Source organism: Ahaetulla prasina, chromosome 2 (genome assembly GCF_028640845.1).
Source record: "Ahaetulla prasina isolate Xishuangbanna chromosome 2, ASM2864084v1, whole genome shotgun sequence".
NCBI lineage: Eukaryota > Metazoa > Chordata > Lepidosauria > Squamata > Colubridae > Ahaetulla > Ahaetulla prasina.
The window spans coordinates 218,123,674-218,141,371 of record NC_080540.1 but is presented as its reverse complement, the minus strand read 5'-3'; positions in this window follow the sequence as shown (position 1 = coordinate 218,141,371).

Below are 17,698 nucleotides of genomic sequence, written 5' to 3'. Positions count from 1 at the left end.
GTGCAGTGCTGTAGTCCTTGTGTATGTGGCAGGCAGCAAAAACTGAAGGTAAATAACAGAATGGGTTTGTTGGAATGGCAGCTTTGCTCCCAAAGTTGCTCAGAAAGACATTCTGGCTGTAATCTACTTTAAACCAAAAACTTTGAACTCCGAAATCTGTCATAGTGAATAAATCATGTAGTTCCCTATGATCCTGTTTTCCTGGCTGTCCTGGCTGGATAGTCATGAACATGATTGTGCTTTAACCCCTAAAGATTGCTTTTTCAAGAGGCAACTTTTCTTTGAAGACCTTTCGCTTCTCATCCAAGAAGCTTCATGGATGAGAAGCGAAACACCTTCAAAGAAAAACCAGAAAGTCCAGTTGCCTCTTGAAAAAAAAACACCCACCTTTGGGACAACCATGATCTGAATGATTGAGACTCTCCATAGACAAGTGTGCTTTAAACACTTGTAACCTTTTTGTTTCATGCTTTTAGAGCTTTACTTGGTGGAACAATTCTGCGTTATGTGTTGTCTGCTGCTGAGCCTGTTGCAAGAATTCTTAAGGCAATGATTTAGCTAGAAGTTTTGAAAAGCCAACGAGAAAACAAATGGGTAAAAAATGGGCACGTTTCATTTTTCCAGCCTGACGCGATTTTTAGAAAGCTGCTGCCCTCTGCTGAGTCACAGAAAATACGACTGGACAAGGCCCGATCAGACCAGCCTTTTCCTCCAATCAGGCGTGAGCTGAGCAGTCAGCCCAGCTATAGTAGTTATCATTCCAGATCCATTTGTCCTGTGAGGTAGATGGGCGTGTTAAAAACAGAAATGTGATAGATGGATAAATAAATAAATAGATTTTTTTGGGGGTGGGGGGGGGTAACTTGCTGAAGTTTACTTCCTGCAGATTTCTTTGTGTGAAAGAACAGTGGAGTAATATGGTTCACTTTTCCCTCAAAGTGTTCTCTCTTTAAAATTGCTAGCAAGTTTAATCCAGAGGACTTTCATCTAATCCAGAATTAACAATAGATTGTGACAATAAAGTTGGAAAGGAGCAACAGCAGCAACAACAAAAAAGGCAAAGCCGAAAAATAACGTTGAATTAATATATTTTATGCACATGTGTATAAAACAAGGGGCTCCAGATTGGCAACTTTAAGACTTGTGGATTTACCAACTCTGCATGGCTGGTTGAGGAATTCTTGGAGTTGAAATCCACAAGTCTCGAAGTTGCCAATTTGGAGACCCCTGTTTTATACACATGTGTATAAAATGTATTAATTTAACATTAATTAACAGTGCTCGGCTTTGCCTTTTTTGTTGTTGTTGCTGTTTCTCCTTTCCAGCTTTATAGTCACAATCTATTGTTAATTCTGGATTAGATGAAAGTCCTCTGGATTAAACTTTCTAGCAATTTTAAAGTGGGAAATCACTTTGAGGGAAACGTGAACCATATTACTTCTTGCCCTTTCACACAAAGAAAAACTTCAGCAAGTCCACAAGTTTTAAAGTTGCCAAGTTTGGAGAACCCTGGTATACAACATCTAACCATCTTCATCTTTCTTTCTTTCTTTCTTTCTTTCTTTCTTTCTTTCTTTCTTTCTTTCTTTCTTTCTTTCTTTCTTTCTTTCTTTTCTTTTGATTTCCATTCCCTCCTTTTCATTGCTTTGTTAATTTACCACCTCTCCTGCTGCGATCTGCCTCCTGAACGGAAAAAGAAAACCGCATTGGAACTTGTTATGATCTCGATTCTTTACATGAAAACATACTGCTATCTATTTTAAGGCAGTTAGTTAATGGCGAGTGGATTTTAGTGTGAAGAAGCTGTTAAGCTTGCAAGAAGAATGTCAAAACGACCACACCCTTGTTTTACTGAAACCCACAGAAGAACAAGGGGTATGCATTTCTCTGTACTCTAAAAATCTCTCTTATGCTACTGTTGCAGCCACTGCCTGTAACAAGCCTACCACATCTGCTGATTGACAGTTAATCCACCCACATTTGTTAATGTTAATTTGCTCAATTACCTAATTTTGTCATAAAAATCAGCTCCTGGTTTTAGACAAAATCCTTCCTACTTCTTTTCAGGACATTTTTAGTTCCTGAAAGTCTAATAAAACAAGATAAGAAGCTTTATAAGTCAATCCATAATTTAAAACTGTATTAGCTAATTCACCCTATGGTATTTCACTGGAGCTGTAGCATATCTTTAAATGCTAGGTTAGGACATACAGTAAGGCACATTCTATATACATAAAATACAGCTTGCTACAAAGCACAGTAAATTTATAGTTCATTCACACTCAGTTGAATATGTCTTGTGAAAAGAATTTATTTAGATTTGCATAGTCTCAGCATAATATTTAAAAATTAGGATACTAGAGCCAACATGAATAATGTGTGTAAAGGGGTCTGTGGCTTTGATGTTTCTATTTTATTTATGCAAGATATCAGCTAATCCTAAATAGTAATATTTTCCATTATGTTCAATATCTGGTAAATTGATTTTCAGCATGGAACAGCTGCACCAAACCACTTCCCCAAATCTTAACAGTGCTGTTTGCTAATCAATCAAATGGATCTCTTTGAAGAAATTAATGTGCTAATTTACAGAAAGAAAACAGGGAAGTTGCATCCCCACCTGGGATGAATATTCATTTGAGATTGAGATTGTGATCAACAACTTTCTTGCAGTCAGGAGTTTAATTTCTTCCTTCCTTCCTTCCTTCCTTCCTTCCTTCCTTCCTTCCTTCCTTCCTTCCTTCCTTCCTTCCTTCCTTCCTTCCTTCCTTCCTTCCTTCCTCCCCCCCACTCTCGTTTTCTAAATGCTGCAGAGGATGTGAGCTACTAAAATCATGTTGGCCATGATTTTTATTCTCCTTCTACGTAAACCTTAAGAAAGACTGGCTGTGACCAGTTATATGTAGATACAAAACTAAGAGGCAGAAGCGGAAAGGAGGTAGATCTTGTTTGTTTTTTTTAAAAAATATTTTTATCCCAACCCCATCTCTCTCTCTTTTTCTCTCTCTCTCTACAGGAAACATACCAATACGTCTTCTTCCTTCTACTTGCCCCTGTGAGGTGGATTCGGCTGAGCAAGAATGACTGGCACAGAGTTACCCAGCTGGCTTTCATGCCTAAGGTGGGATTAGAACTCACTGTCACCTAGTTTCTAGACCAGTACACCAAACTGGCTCTTTGTCTTGTTTTATTGTTCCCAAAGGAGGATCTAAAGTAGGGGTAGTCAACCTTTTTATACCTACCGCCCACTTTTGTGTCTCTGTTAGTAGTAAAATTTTCTAAGCACCCACCGGTTCCACAGTAAGTGCTTCAGTATCTGACAAAACCCTTACCGCCCACTATGAAAGCTGGAACGCCCACTAGTGGGCAGTAAGGACCAGGTTGACTACCACTGATCTAAAGGGAAAGAAAGGGAAAACTATTTAGAATGTTACCCAGCTGCCTGTATTCTTAAACTTAGTACAGCAATAGAAAGTGGAATACAGAAATGGTTATCTACCACCTCCAATATTTGAACTTACTCATTCAGGGGAAGACTATTCTCTCCAGTACTGATTAAAGCCCATCTTGTCAGGCAAATGCAGTATCCACACAATAGATTTCCCATCTTTTGTGGATTGTATTTCAGTGCATCTTATCGGTACTCATCCACTCAATGATCACCCTAGGGCTAGGCACTGATTCAGGCTCAGCCATGAGTTGGAATCCATCCCCCACCAATTTAACCATTTTTCCTTCACAGGAAAAAAAAAATTACCCCAGAAAATTGAAGACAAGATGCTAAGGGCTTGCATAACAGGATTTCCTTTGGTTTAGACCTATGGTATTCCTACATTCCTTCCACTAAGTGACTAGGGTAATTTGGCTATATATATCATAGCACCTATGTCACTGGGCCAAGCAATGCTATTAAAATTGGTGTCAGGGCAAATATGCCATCCTCAGAGTGTGATATTCTCAGTCTCCATTGCAGAATATTTCCAAGATAAACAGCAGCCAAAAGAGCATAATTTTCTCTGTTCTTTAAATGTCTTTCCCCCCCCCCCAAAAAAAAAGTATGAATTGTGGAAAAAGTAGAATTGGGTATAATACAAATTTTTATACCAAATTTGCATGTCAAGATAGATAAAATCATACATAGTGCCATACTCCTCTTCATGGTACAAAGTACATATGAGGAAAAAAATAAATAAAGGCAACAATAACTTGGAATTTTGATCTCGCCACCATCAGCTGATAAGACGGTCACCTGGCAGATATTTTAATCAAACCAGGAAACATACTGGAGGAAAAAAAAAGTTATGTGATTACATAACATGCAAAAACATCTTTAATTGCTTGCTAAAGTGCATATCTTTTATTGCTTACTAGAATTTTGAATGTTTTTGTTTATTATTCCTGGTGCAAATATCAAAGTATTTACCTTTGATCCCACACCTGAAACTCAACATTCCTTAGCCTATTGTCCTTGAAATGTATTACACTCCTCTGACAATTACTCACCAGAAATTCTGGTGGGCATTTAAAAATGGTTAACCTGCCTGGGCACAAAGCAGAGGGGAAAAAACATGTGATAAATTTTTACCAATCTGACTAACATTTACTTTTTGGTCCTTGCCTACATCTAGGCAAAACCCAAAATCTGTTGAATTTGTGTATGTAAGTATGCACCTTGTTTTCCCGAAAATAAGACCCTGTCTTATATTTTTTTGAACCCTGAAATAAGCACTTGGCCTTATTGCCATGTGCTCAAAAGCCCGATTGGGCTTAGTATCATGGGATGTCTTATTTTGGGGGAAACAGGGTATTATATCTATTACATGATTTAGAACTGTGGTAGTCAACCTGGTCCCTACTGCCCACTAGTGGGCGTTCCAGCTTTCATGGTGGGCGGTAGGGGTTTTGTCCGATACTGAAACACTGTCCTTTTAAAAAATTTAATTTAATTTAAAAAAAAAATTCATAGCATTATTTAGAAACATTTTCATTAGGTTTTTATAAAATTCCCTGTGACAATTTAAATGTCTGAAAATATACTATTTGTATCGCCCGTGCATAAGTTTAGTTCACGTTACGTAAGTGAAACTAAATGGCGCTCTAGTGCGACTGCAAACAAAAGAGCCTCGTCCCAGAATAGCTTGCACATCACCCCCACACCACCCAGCTGTAACAGACAAACAGAGCTGGTAGCCGGCGCCCCCCCAAACCCAATCCATGATGTACGAGAGGCATGTGCAGACAACGATACACAGCACATTACTGTGGAACCGGTGGGCGGTTAGAAAATTTTACTACTAACAGAGATACAAAAGTGGGTGGTAGGTATAAAAAGGTTGACTACCCCTGATTTAGAGGCTACTCCCCTCTAAGCATCTCTGGGTGAGTTACTTTTTAAAAAGCAGGAAACAAAACAAATACATAGATCATACACCCAGAATACAAACCATGCATAACGAGTAAAACATCCTACAGAGACTCAACAACCACCTTACTCAAGGAGTGGGACAGAAATTTGGGTTTCAATAACTGTTCAAATATCATCAGGGTGGAAGCCAAATGGAGCTATGAATTATAAAGAAAAATAGTTGGGCCTCATGATTAAGGCAACGTGCTAGAAACTGGGGGGGGGGGCTGTAAATTCTAGTCCCATTTTAGGCACAAGTTCAGCTGGGTCACTATCTTTCAGCCCTAGGAAGGAGCAGTGGCAAACCACTTTAGAAAATCTATCCAAGAAAACTGCAGGGACTAGTCCAGGTAGTTGGAAGGCAAAGTTATCTATATATTTATATATAATCCTCTTCAACCCACTGCTTGGTGAGAATCCACTAAATCAGTATTTTTCAACCTTGGGAACTTTAGGAAGTATGGACTTCAACTCCCAGAATTTCCCAGCCATCACAAATCCTGAGAATTCCGAGAGTTGAAATCCACATCTTAAAGTACCCAAGGTTGAGAAACACTGCACTCTATTAACCTCATAGACCAGGGGTATCAAACTTGTGTCATCCCCGTGGCATCACCTGACGTAGCACAACTCCACCCCTTCACTAAACCGGCCATGGGCGTGGCCAGTGCATGACGCATCTGGCCCGTGGGCCGGGTATTTGACAACCCTATCATAGACTATATGAAATTGAACAAGTTCTAAGAATGTCTCCAGGGTTCAGACATTTTCTTGTATATTGAGAACTCCAGAGGCAGGAGTTTTGCTGTCATACCAGGGGTGAAATGTAAAATTTGTTACTACCAGTTCTGTGGGCGTGGCTTGGTGGTGGTGGTGTAATGTGACTGGGTGGGCGTAGCCAACTTTTTTTTTTTACTTTTGAAAGCATTTTTTCTACAACCTCTTCGGATGAAGAGGTTGTAAAAATGCTTTTAAAAGCCTCTGATGATCAGGCAATTCAGCTGGGATCGCCAGAGGAGCCTTTTAAAAGCCTCTGATGATCAGGCAATTCAGCTGGGATCGCCAGAGGAGCCTTTTAAAAGCATTTTTTCTACAAAAAATGCTTTTAAAAGCCTCTGATGATCAGGCAATTCAGCTGGGATCGCCAGAGGAGCCTTTTAAAAGCATTTTTTCGGCAGTGCTTTTTGTGTTCAGTGAATCAATCAATAGTTTCCTTTGATCATTACATATAATTTCTTTTGAAAGAAAGTAGCAGGGAGATTAGGCTTCTCAAATCAAAATAAAATCACTTACAGTTGTTATCTAGAATGATTTAAAAAAGCTGACACCTATACAATCAGACTATCTTACTGAGAGCCATTTAAGTCTCTATTACTCATCACTTACTAATTACAGTATCTGTCGGTGGTTCACATGTGTACAAACACATCATCAGGATTCAGTGAAATTGCCACCATTCTTAATATTGTATTAGCCATTGCCATTGGGAACCCCAAAACCTAAATACCATCCTGCATAAAAACCCGCTCAGATTAATTGATCAGCAGCAACACATGGAATATTAATCACCAAATGCTGATTATGTTTGCTACTCCTATGTTCTGTCTGGTAGGTAGACAGGAACAAGAGAGAGAAAACCTTTTGTCAGTTTCAAGAGGAAGGCAAATGTCTTTTTGAACTGAAAAGCAGCCTCTGACTCAGGAGCAGAAGCATACATTATCACAAGGCAGAAAAGGAGAGTTTAAGTTTATGCAATGCATAGTGTTGGATGAGTTAATCAAACATGTGAAAGTTCAAATAAAGCTGCTTGTATATCATTATGAAGCTGGATACAGGTAGTCAGTATGACCACAATTGGAATTTTTTAAGCTTAACTATGTTGATAACAAGGGGCGTGGTGGCTCAGTGGATAAGACACTGAGCTTGTCGATCAGAAGCTCAGCAATTCAGCAGTTCAAATCCCTAGCGCCGCATAACGGGGTGAAGTCCCGTTACTTGTCCCAGCTTCTGCCCAGTTCGAAAGCACGTAAAAAATGCAAGTAGAAAAAATAGGGACCACCTTTGGTGGGAAGGTAACAGCGTTTCATGCACCTTTGCCATTTAGTCATGCGGGCCACATGACCACAGAGAGTTGAAACGGAGATGAGCACCGCCCCCTAGAGCTGGAAACAACTAGCACTTATGGGCGTGGAAACCTTTATCTTTTACCTTATGTTGTTAACAGGAATGTGAGGTTTTTTTCGCAAGGTGAAAAAAGATATTTTTCAGATCAGACCGGAGACTTTTTTCTTTCATTCGTGTGGGCTGAAGAATCTTCTGGCGGCTTTTGTTTGCTACTAACATCCCAACCCGACTTTCTAAGCGGCAGCCTGTGAGTTATTGTGGGTAGGGAAGCTTTTGTTTGTTTTTCCACTAGCTTTGGAAAACGTGATTCACATCATATGATTATTGCAGGCATCTCCTGACGAATTCAGGCCTTTTTTTTTTTTTTTTTTTGCTGGCAAGAACTCATCACCGCTGCTTGGCATGCTCTAAAACTTTTGAAACTTAAAAAAAAGAAGGGGTGGAACAATTCTTCATCTTTGCTTTGCTGGCTGAGGGACTCTGGGAGTTGAAGCCCACAAGTCTTAAAGGGACTAAGGTTGGAGATTCCTGGTCCATAGCATACATTGGGAAAAAGGAAATAGAGAGTCCTAGCCAGGTGCCCCCCTTTCCCCCTGCACACACTTTTCTTGGCTGGGAAAAATCAGTCTCTATCAGACTTTAGTTACAATTGTAGTAAATGAAGGCGGCAAATTTTCCTAGTTGGTAGTTATTGTGATCGGTATCAGGTACAGTATATGTATTTGGCAAAATGAGATAATTTGTCAAAACAATTTTGCCTCCAACAGGTAACTTGAGATGGAGACCTGGAATGGATTGAGAAACTGCCTGTCCATAGCAGATAAGCCATCTGTATTGCTGCTAATCTTCTTCAGGATTGTGTAGGTGTACGTACTTCGTCGCCATCTGAAGCATTTGAAAGAAGAAGAAGAAAGGCACCATTCCTGAGGTAGATCTCAAAGTATTTCTCCAGTGTATTTTCTGTGAGAATTGTATACAGGTAGTCCTCGACTTATGACAACAGTTGAGCCCAAAATTTCTGTTGCTAAGTGAGAAAGTTGTTAAGTGGGTTTAAGTACGATCTTTCTTGCCACAGTGGTTAAGTGAATCACTGCGGTTGTTAAATTAGTAAAGTGGTTGTTAAATGAATCCAGCTTCCCTATTGACTTTGCTTGCAAAAGGTCGCAAAAGTTGATCACATGACACACACACACACCCCGATACTGCAACATCATAAATATGAGTCAATGGCCAAGCACCTAAAATTTGATCCCATCACCATGGAGATTCTGCAATGGTTGTAAGCAGTGGTGGGATTCACGTAATTTAACAACCGGTTCTCTGCCCTAATGATTTCTTCCAACAATCAGTTCGCCAAACTGCTCAGAAAGTTAACAACCGGTTCTCCCGAAGTGGTGCGAACTGGCTGAATCCCACCGCTGGTTGTAAGTGTGAAAGACGGTCATAAGTCATTTTTTTGCCAGTGGTGTTGTAACTTTGAACAGTCACTAAACGAACTGCTGTAAGTCGAGGACTACCTGAATTTAAAATGTATAAATAGTGGATGTAATTATGAATCTGCTGAGCCCTTTTGCATTTTGTTCATGGTAACATATGGACTGTGTTTGCAAGAACACAAGTCATTCCTTTCCACCCACAACCACAGTGACCTCTTGGTTATCCATCTACTATCACTTCCTTTCCCACTCCCCACTGGCTTTCCTAACAAACTGAAGTTATATCCAAATGTCACCACAGTGAAGATCCCACCTTTATGTACTTCCATCCTAACATCTGATACAAGCAGTAAGTTAAAGTGTTTGTGTCATGCGGTATATTTGATTCTTGTCTCCCATAGATGTGAGTTCCTGCAAAATCCCGTCTTTCCAATATTTGCCCCTTCCAAAAGATCCTTTCTGTCTAAAAAGTGAACACAGTTAATAGAAGAAATTTGTTTAACACATAGGCCAATATTTGCATGATTTTTGACTTCCTGTTGAAGTCCTTTTCTCTTTGCTTGCTCATTATGTTCATGTTTCAGGAGCTAGTACATTGCATTACATGGAATTAAAAGCTTTTTTATTAAAACTCTCAGAGCTGGCTCCTTCCCAGAGAACAATGACATTATTAAGCAGACAGGATACCATGTTGGAATAAGATCACTATTTGAGTAGTGTGTTTGTTTTGCCGGGTGTTACCCATGCATACAGTTGCTGAGTAATTATAAATTTGTGGTGAACTTTGCCTAAATTGCTGGAATCAAATAGACAGCAGACAATGCAAAGAGGATTAAATAAATATTCTCATGAACATTTGCAGGACTAGAATATTTGTTGTCTTCTCCAGATATAAGAAATCCACCCAGTTTTCAATGGGAGTTAATAACCTGATACAATATACTCAAAAAAGTTTCTTCTTGGCACAAAGTCTATTATTATCTCTCATTTAACACTAAAAATTCACAGAAATAAGAACCTAATTGGGAAAGATATGTTAAAGAATATACATACATATTGGGAACAATGTGTCAATTAAAATGGGGAGAGAGCAGGAGGGAGGGAGGGAGAGAGAAAGGGAGGAAGGGAGGGAGAGAGGGAGGGATAGAGTGGGAGAGAGAAGACTTGGTAGATTATGAGGCCAGACAGAATATATTAGGAAAACAGAATAATGGAAACTTTATTCTGCCGATATGTTGGAACATATCTTTGCCATTCTTGCTGGTGGCAAATGCCATCTGTAGAACATTTTGTAAAGGTTTTCTTTATATGTTGTTGACATAGTTAGTTGGTAGTTTCTTTCCCAAAGTTTTTGCCAATTGTCTAAATCTACAGTATATCCAAAATTTTTGGCCCATACTATCATAGTTTCTTTTACATGTTCTTTTTCCATTTTAAAATTCAATAAGTAGCTATATATTTTCTTTATTAGTTTATCATCTGTCCCTAGAAATATCTGATCTAGGTCTAGGGGTTCTTTATAGAATCCATATATTTCTGCATCTTTCTCTTGTCTTGTTGTATTTGGATATATGGCCATCAGTCCAAAACGATTCCTTGATTTTTTTAGTTCCTGTTTCGATTTTAAATCCCCTTGTTCTTTTAGGATATCTTTATACCTTACAATTTTTCCAGTTCAAGAGCATTTGGATGTATTAGCGCTTCCATTGTGGATAGCCAGACCGGTATTTTCATGTAATGTTTCTGTTTGGTTTTTCCCTATACTGAAGTCAGTGCATTCCTGATATGATGCCTTTGGAAGTATCTATGTATTTTATTTTTCCCATACCACGTAAATGCGTGCCACCCCAATTCTAAGTCGTGTCCTTCTAAAGTCAATATTTTTTTGTTCTTCAAGTTTATCCACTCTTTCACCCATGTGAGCGCTGAAGCCTGGTAATGCAGCTCCCAGTCTGGTAGTTTGGTAAATCTTAAAGACAAGGAAAAATTCCTAAATTCATTTTTGTAATTAAACAACATAGGAGATTGCCATTAAAACCTCTATTTGTCTCATCTTTACTTAGTCACAGTTTCACACCACCTACATTGTACCAGTGTCAAATGTTTTTCAACGAGTATAGTGAGAATTGGGACCATAATTTACGAAAAAACAATTATTGGTTGCTCTATGAATGCATGTCTGCCTGGTCTAGTCTTTGTTCTAAAAATATGAAGTACTCCAAGCAAGACTTAACACCCAACAAATATTTTTACCTTTTATGGTAAATATGAAACTAGTGCATCTCACACAGATGTTCAGAAAAGGTCAGGTTTAAGCCTAAATAGATACTATCTGGAAGAAGAAGAAATTATTTCTCCTTTAATCTCTAGCAAATAAATGAACTAAAATGAATTGCATGTTTTTACTTCCTGAACATTCCAGGATAAGCCCCCCCCCCCCCCAAATAAACCCACCCCAGAACAGAAGGACACAGATTAAACCAAATGATCTACTGTTATTCTTGTGTCTGTCTCTAGTGCTTCCTTTTCTAATGCAGCTGTTCAGATACTGTCAGCATATGAATTATAATGTACGTAATAGTAGATGACTGCTACTGATATTTTTAGAAGTGGAAATCTGTGGCATGTGGACATCAGCGTAGCTATTATAGCTCCAAGAATTTTTGGTTAAATCATAAGATGTTATTGACATTTACATTATGGTTTGTAATAAGCTCTTTTGTTCTGTTGTCTTAAAATCTGAAATGTTTGCCTTTAGAGTCCTATTGGAGTTGCCTGAGCCATCTCTCCCAAATCAGGTTTCTTACTGAGATTGTCTGTCTCTCTCTGTCTCTTGAAGTTTCATTCTTGTAGAAAGAATGTGAACCCAAATAAGACTCGTACAATATGTTTGCTTGGTATGATAATTCAAATAATTTCAGACAGCCACAATGGAATGCACATTAGGGTTCATTCTACTAATTGTGGCTCAAGATGCTTCACTACACATCCTTTAAGGATATACTTTATTTTCAATGCACAGCCATGAAAAGATATGGAGGATATATGGCTGAAGGATCTGACCTCTCTTATATTACTTGGAGGATCCTGAATAGGTTTAGAGTTGGATTGCCTGAGTGTTAAACCGATATGCTCCAGTGGAGGCTCTTAGAGGATAAGAACATGCTGGGCAAATAAGGAGAGACACAGAGCCTGGCCCCATCTGTTGTATGTTGGCTACTACAGTGTTCCAATATCTCAGGGGCTGTCACAGAGAAGTGGGAGTCGGGCTGTTCTCCAAAGCACCTGAGGGTAGAACAAGAAGCAATGGGTGGAAACTGATCAAGGAAAGAAGCAACTTAGAACTGAGGAGAAATTTCCTGACAGTTAGAACAATTAATAAGTGGAACGACTTGCCTGCAGAAGTTGTGAATGCTCCAACACTGGAAATTTTTAAGAAAATGTTGGATAACCATCTGTCTGAGATGATGTAGGGTTTCCTGCCTGGGCAGGGGGTTGGACTAGAAGGCCTCCAAGGTCCCTTCCAACTCTGTTGTTGTTACTAGAAACATGTATCAGTAATCACTTATTGTTGGCCAATGTCAAAGCCAAGAAAGTGGCTTCATTCTGGCAGTTTAAAGTTTGGTCTCGACACAGAAGAAGAAGAAATGGCACAGCTTTCTACTTATCCCAAGCTCATAGCTGTGGTGCCTAACTTTGTCTTTAAATGATAATATGTTAAGATGATTTTTTCCATCTTTCCCAGCACAAGTTTGACTGCATGAATAATTTTGGGTGTTTGATGATCATGATAGAATTTTCTAGACTTCAACTATTCAACTGTTGATGCCTTTCTGCTCCTCCTTCAACTTGGTGAATTTCCTCCATGGCTTGGGCAGCAGCAGAGCTCAGCCACCAGGTGTCTGCCTCCATCTCCCCATGCCCATGGAGCAGACATGGCCAATCTATGGGATAGTAGAAGCTTCCAGGCATACCTCCTTTATCTGATATGTGTGGATGGGCTGAGCAAACAGGCTCCTACTTTGCCGGTAAACCTTTTTCACTTTGGGCCTGCAGATCAGGAAATCTGTGCATTGAGTAGGACTTTGATAGATCATGGTTTGACAGAAAGTTAAGCCCATGAATCTAGCCATCTGTCAAAACTTGCCCTCCTCCTCCAGTCCCAATCCATGTTGTTAGTGTTATTATTTTATTGAAGTTTATTTGCCATCCAATTTCAGTGGACTCCGGGCAGCTCCAACATACACTGAATGGCATTAAATAATAGGGAAGGGCTGAGGCAGGGGTGAAATCCAGCAGGTTCTGACAGGCTCTGGAGAACCAGTAGCAGAAATTTTGAGTAGTTTGGAGAACTGGCAAATGCCATCTCTGGCTGGCCCCAGAATGGGGTGGGAATGGAGATTTTGCAATAGCCTTCCCCCAGGAGTGGGGAGGGAATGGGGATTTTGCAATATCCTTCCATTGCCATGCCCACCAAGCCACGCCCACCAAGCCACACCATGCCCACCAAGCCACGCACACAGAACCGGTAGTAAAAAAATTTGGATTTCACCACTGGTCTCAGGTATATGATAGTATCCAAGCCAAATCTTCAATATGTGGACTGTTTCCTGAAGTAGGTTCTTTCCAAATGTGATTAAACTTTTCCTCTGTCATACCTAGTGATATGCTCAGTATTGAAAGAGCATATATCTGAAGGCCTACCTTGTTCACACCTGCACTTAAGAAGCATGTCTAAAAATAGCTTTGCATCTCTCAAACCTTTTTGTTTTTTTTTCATGCATTTTGGGAGTCTGTTCGTGTAATTATCAAAACCACAGCAGTATGCTAAGAGTCTCCTGTGGTGCTGTTTCTAGGTTTCTAGGGAGAACTTGGACTTCCTCCAACTAAAAGCTGATTAAAAGACAATCCTATATGTATATATCTTCAGAGTTCATTTGCAGAAAGCAGGACTTATTTCCAGTGAAGAGGGACTAGGAATGCAGTTTCATTTCAATTTAAAATCCAGGCCATCAAGAGCAACAAATACCATTATATCAAACTAGTTTCTATTCATTGAAACTTATCAATGATTTTTTTAAAGGATGTTTGTTTTGGGGAAAAGAGAAGGACAGTTCCCCCCACCCCCGTGACCTGATTTTTGGAAGGCAGAACATTTTAGAACTTAATTATGCTTTAATGGGGTTTAATGGGGTTTATTATTGCACGCTGTGATAATTGGAAGACTATGCAGGAGGGAACACAATGTTAAAATGAGGGAGGAACTGAAATTAAAGAATATTTTGAAAACGAACATGGATAGGAAGATAAGGTTCACAGAGATGCCACATCGTGCAGAAGACAGGTTTCAAACCATGTTTTGGAAATGAAGTCTCTCCAGCTTCACTTTTAGCTTACACAATGTGGAAAATCTCTTGGCCTTCTTCATATTATTCAATGTCTTAGAAGACCAAAGTGAGACATGGGTAATTATTCTTCAACAATATCTGAAGTGCTGTTATTCACCGCCTCTGCATTCTATGAATATCAGTCAAACACTCATGTCACTTGTTTTTGAACTAGACACAAGTAACACTCAATCAGAGAAAATCTACTTTCAGTCTTAGAAAGCTCAATACCAGAGCTTTTGTGCACGCCCCATTCCTTTTCAGACTTCTGAGTGCATGTATTCTTCCATTTCTTCTTGAACGTGTCTGCATATTTTTCTTAAAGGAATTTATTTCCATTGAAAGCAAGTTGGATATATGTATATATTTATAGCTCCAGGACTGATACTGATTATGCTAGTTTAGAAGAAAGTTGGGAAGGGTTTTAACTGAACATACTTCTTTTCAAACTTCTGCTGTACTTTTTCTCCCTCCCTCCTTCCTTCCTTCCTTCCTTCCTTCCTTCCTTCCTTCCTTCCTTCCTTCCTTCCTTCCTTCCTAGGTCAGAAGGAAGAAGATTAACAGAGTGGCAGAACAAGTTGATGATTTTATCCTATCCTCAAAAGGGGAAACTCAAATATTTCTGTGCTTCCTGAGACACCCTCCCAAAGACCATTGTAGCTTAATTGTCGCAGTTTATAAAAATAACATCTTCCCTATACAATTATTTAGCGGGAAAATGAAAATGAACCAAAATAAGTTGCATCAATAATTCACTTTGTGGAATAAATAAGAGATTCTATACTAGGACTTTTTTTTTTTTTTTATAAAAAAGTTTTATTTTTACAATCTTATCAAATAATTCATCCAATGTACAGTTATATACAATTAGTCGGGCCTGCCCAGTCACCACCCCCCTTTTTAACCTTCTTCCCTCTTCTACCTTCTTTTACTTTCCAAACCTTCCTCTCCTTCTCTTATCTACCTCCTCTCCTCCTCCACCCTACACTCTTCTCCCTCTTCTACCCCTCTTCCTTCCTCTTCTCCTCTTTCCTACCTCCTACTCTCTCTTTTTTCCCTCCCCACCGTTCTAAAATGGCAACTGGTCAGACCCGACCCTACATTAATTATATTTATACATCTTCAATAATCCCTGTACATTAACCATCACTCCATCACTAACCTCAACCCCCAATTCCCTTCCCTTTACCCCCACCCCCACCCCGACTTCCCAGAACAAAATGCAGGGTATCAAAACTAACAATCATAATCTAAAATAATTCCTAAATTATAATCTCTAGTCTCTCCACGCTTATTCACACTCTCAATTCCCCTCTCCTTCAAATATAACTAAACCATTTTTTTTCTCCAAAGAGGAGGCAACAAAATGTTGCCAGTTTTGAATTTATCAAATATTTCTGGTCTAAAGATCTAATATGTGTTTCTTGTAAACAAGTAATGTCATTTTTAAATTGTTTCAAATAGTGAAATACTTTCCTTCTCTTCTGCGGTGAATTCAAACCATTAACATTCCAAGATAATAGTTTAATTGCCATTATCAGCCAAAGGAAACTTTTGGAACACTAGCCGCAAATCACATTTTGCTTTAGGCCTTGCTCCTCCCACTGTTTCCGTTGTAGTAGTTGCCAGTTGTTGTTGTGCCTTCATCTCTTGTTCCTTGCGTTTAGCAGCAGCTCTTGTCAGCCTTTGTTCTTTTGAATCTGGACCCGTCATAGGTATTTCCAACACTTGTAATAAATCTTCTTCCATCGCAATCTGTTCTTGAACCTGCTTCACTTCTCTTTCCTTCACTTCAGTCTCCTTCTTCTAGCATCCAGTGGAGAAAGACTTCCAACTTTAATGCCTCAACATAAAATTCTCTCGCTTTTCCCATACTGAAGTCAGTGCATTCCTGATATAATGCCTTTGGAAGTATCTATGTATTTTATTTTTCCCATACCACGTAAATGCGTGCCACCCCAATTCTAAGTCGTGTCTTTCTAAAGTCAATATTTTTTTTTTCTTCAAGTTTATCCACTCTTTCACCCATGTGAGTGCTGAAGCCTGGTAATGCAACTCCCAGTCTGGTAGTTTGGTAAATCTTAAAGACAAGGAAAAATTTCTAAATTCATTTTTGTAATTAAACAACATAGGAGATTGCCATTAAAACCTCTATTTGTCTCATCTTTACTTAGTCACAGTTTCACACCACCTACATTGTACCAGTGTCAAATGTTTTTCAACGAGTATAGTGAGAATTGGGACCATAATTTACGAAAAAACAATTATTGGTTGCTCTATGAATGCATGTCTGCCTGGTCTAGTCTTTGTTCTAAAAATATGAAGTACTCCAAGCAAGACTTAACACCCAACAAATATTTTTACCTTTTATGGTAAATATGAAACTAGTTCATCTCACACAGATGTTCAGAAAAGGTCAGGTTTAAGCCTAAATAGATACTATCTGGAAGAAGAAGAAATTATTTCTCCTTTAATCTCTAGCAAATAAATGAACTAAAATGAATTGCATGTTTTTACTTCCTGAACATTCCAGGATAAGCCCCCCCCCCAAAAAAATAAAAAATAAACCCACCCCAGAACAGAAGGACACAGATTAAACCAAATGATCTACCGTTATTCTTGTGTCTGTCTCTAGTGCTTCCTTTTCTAATGCAGCTGTTCAGATACTGTCAGCATATGAATTATAATGTACGTAATAGTAGATGACTGCTACTGATATTTTTAGAAGTGGAAATCTGTGGCATGTGGACATCAGCGTAGCTATTATAGCTCCAAGAATTTTTGGTTAAATCATAAGATGTTATTGACATTTACATTATGGTTTGTAATAAGCTCTTTTGTTCTGTTGTCTTAAGATCTGAAATGTTTGCCTTTAGAGTCCTATTGGAGTTGCCTGAGCCATCTCTCCCAAATCAGGTTTCTTACTGAGATTGTCTGTCTCTCTCTGTCTCTTGAAGTTTCATTCTTGTAGAAAGAATGTGAACCCAAATAAGACTCGTACAATATGTTTGCTTAGTATGATAATTCAAATAATTTCAGACAGCCACAATGGAATGCACATTAGGGTTCATTCTACTAATTGTGGCTCAAAGATGCTTCACTACACATCCTTTAAGGATATACTTTATTTTCAATGCAGAGCCATGAAAAGATATGGAGGATATATGGCTGAAGGATCTAACCTCTCTTATATTACTTGGAGGATCCTTAATAGGTTTAGAGTTGGATTGCCTGAGTGTTAAACCAATATGCTCAAGTGGAGGCTCTTAGAGGATAGAACATGCTGGGCAAATAAGGAGAGACACAGAGCCTGGCCCTATCTGTTGTATGTTGGTTACTACCAGAAA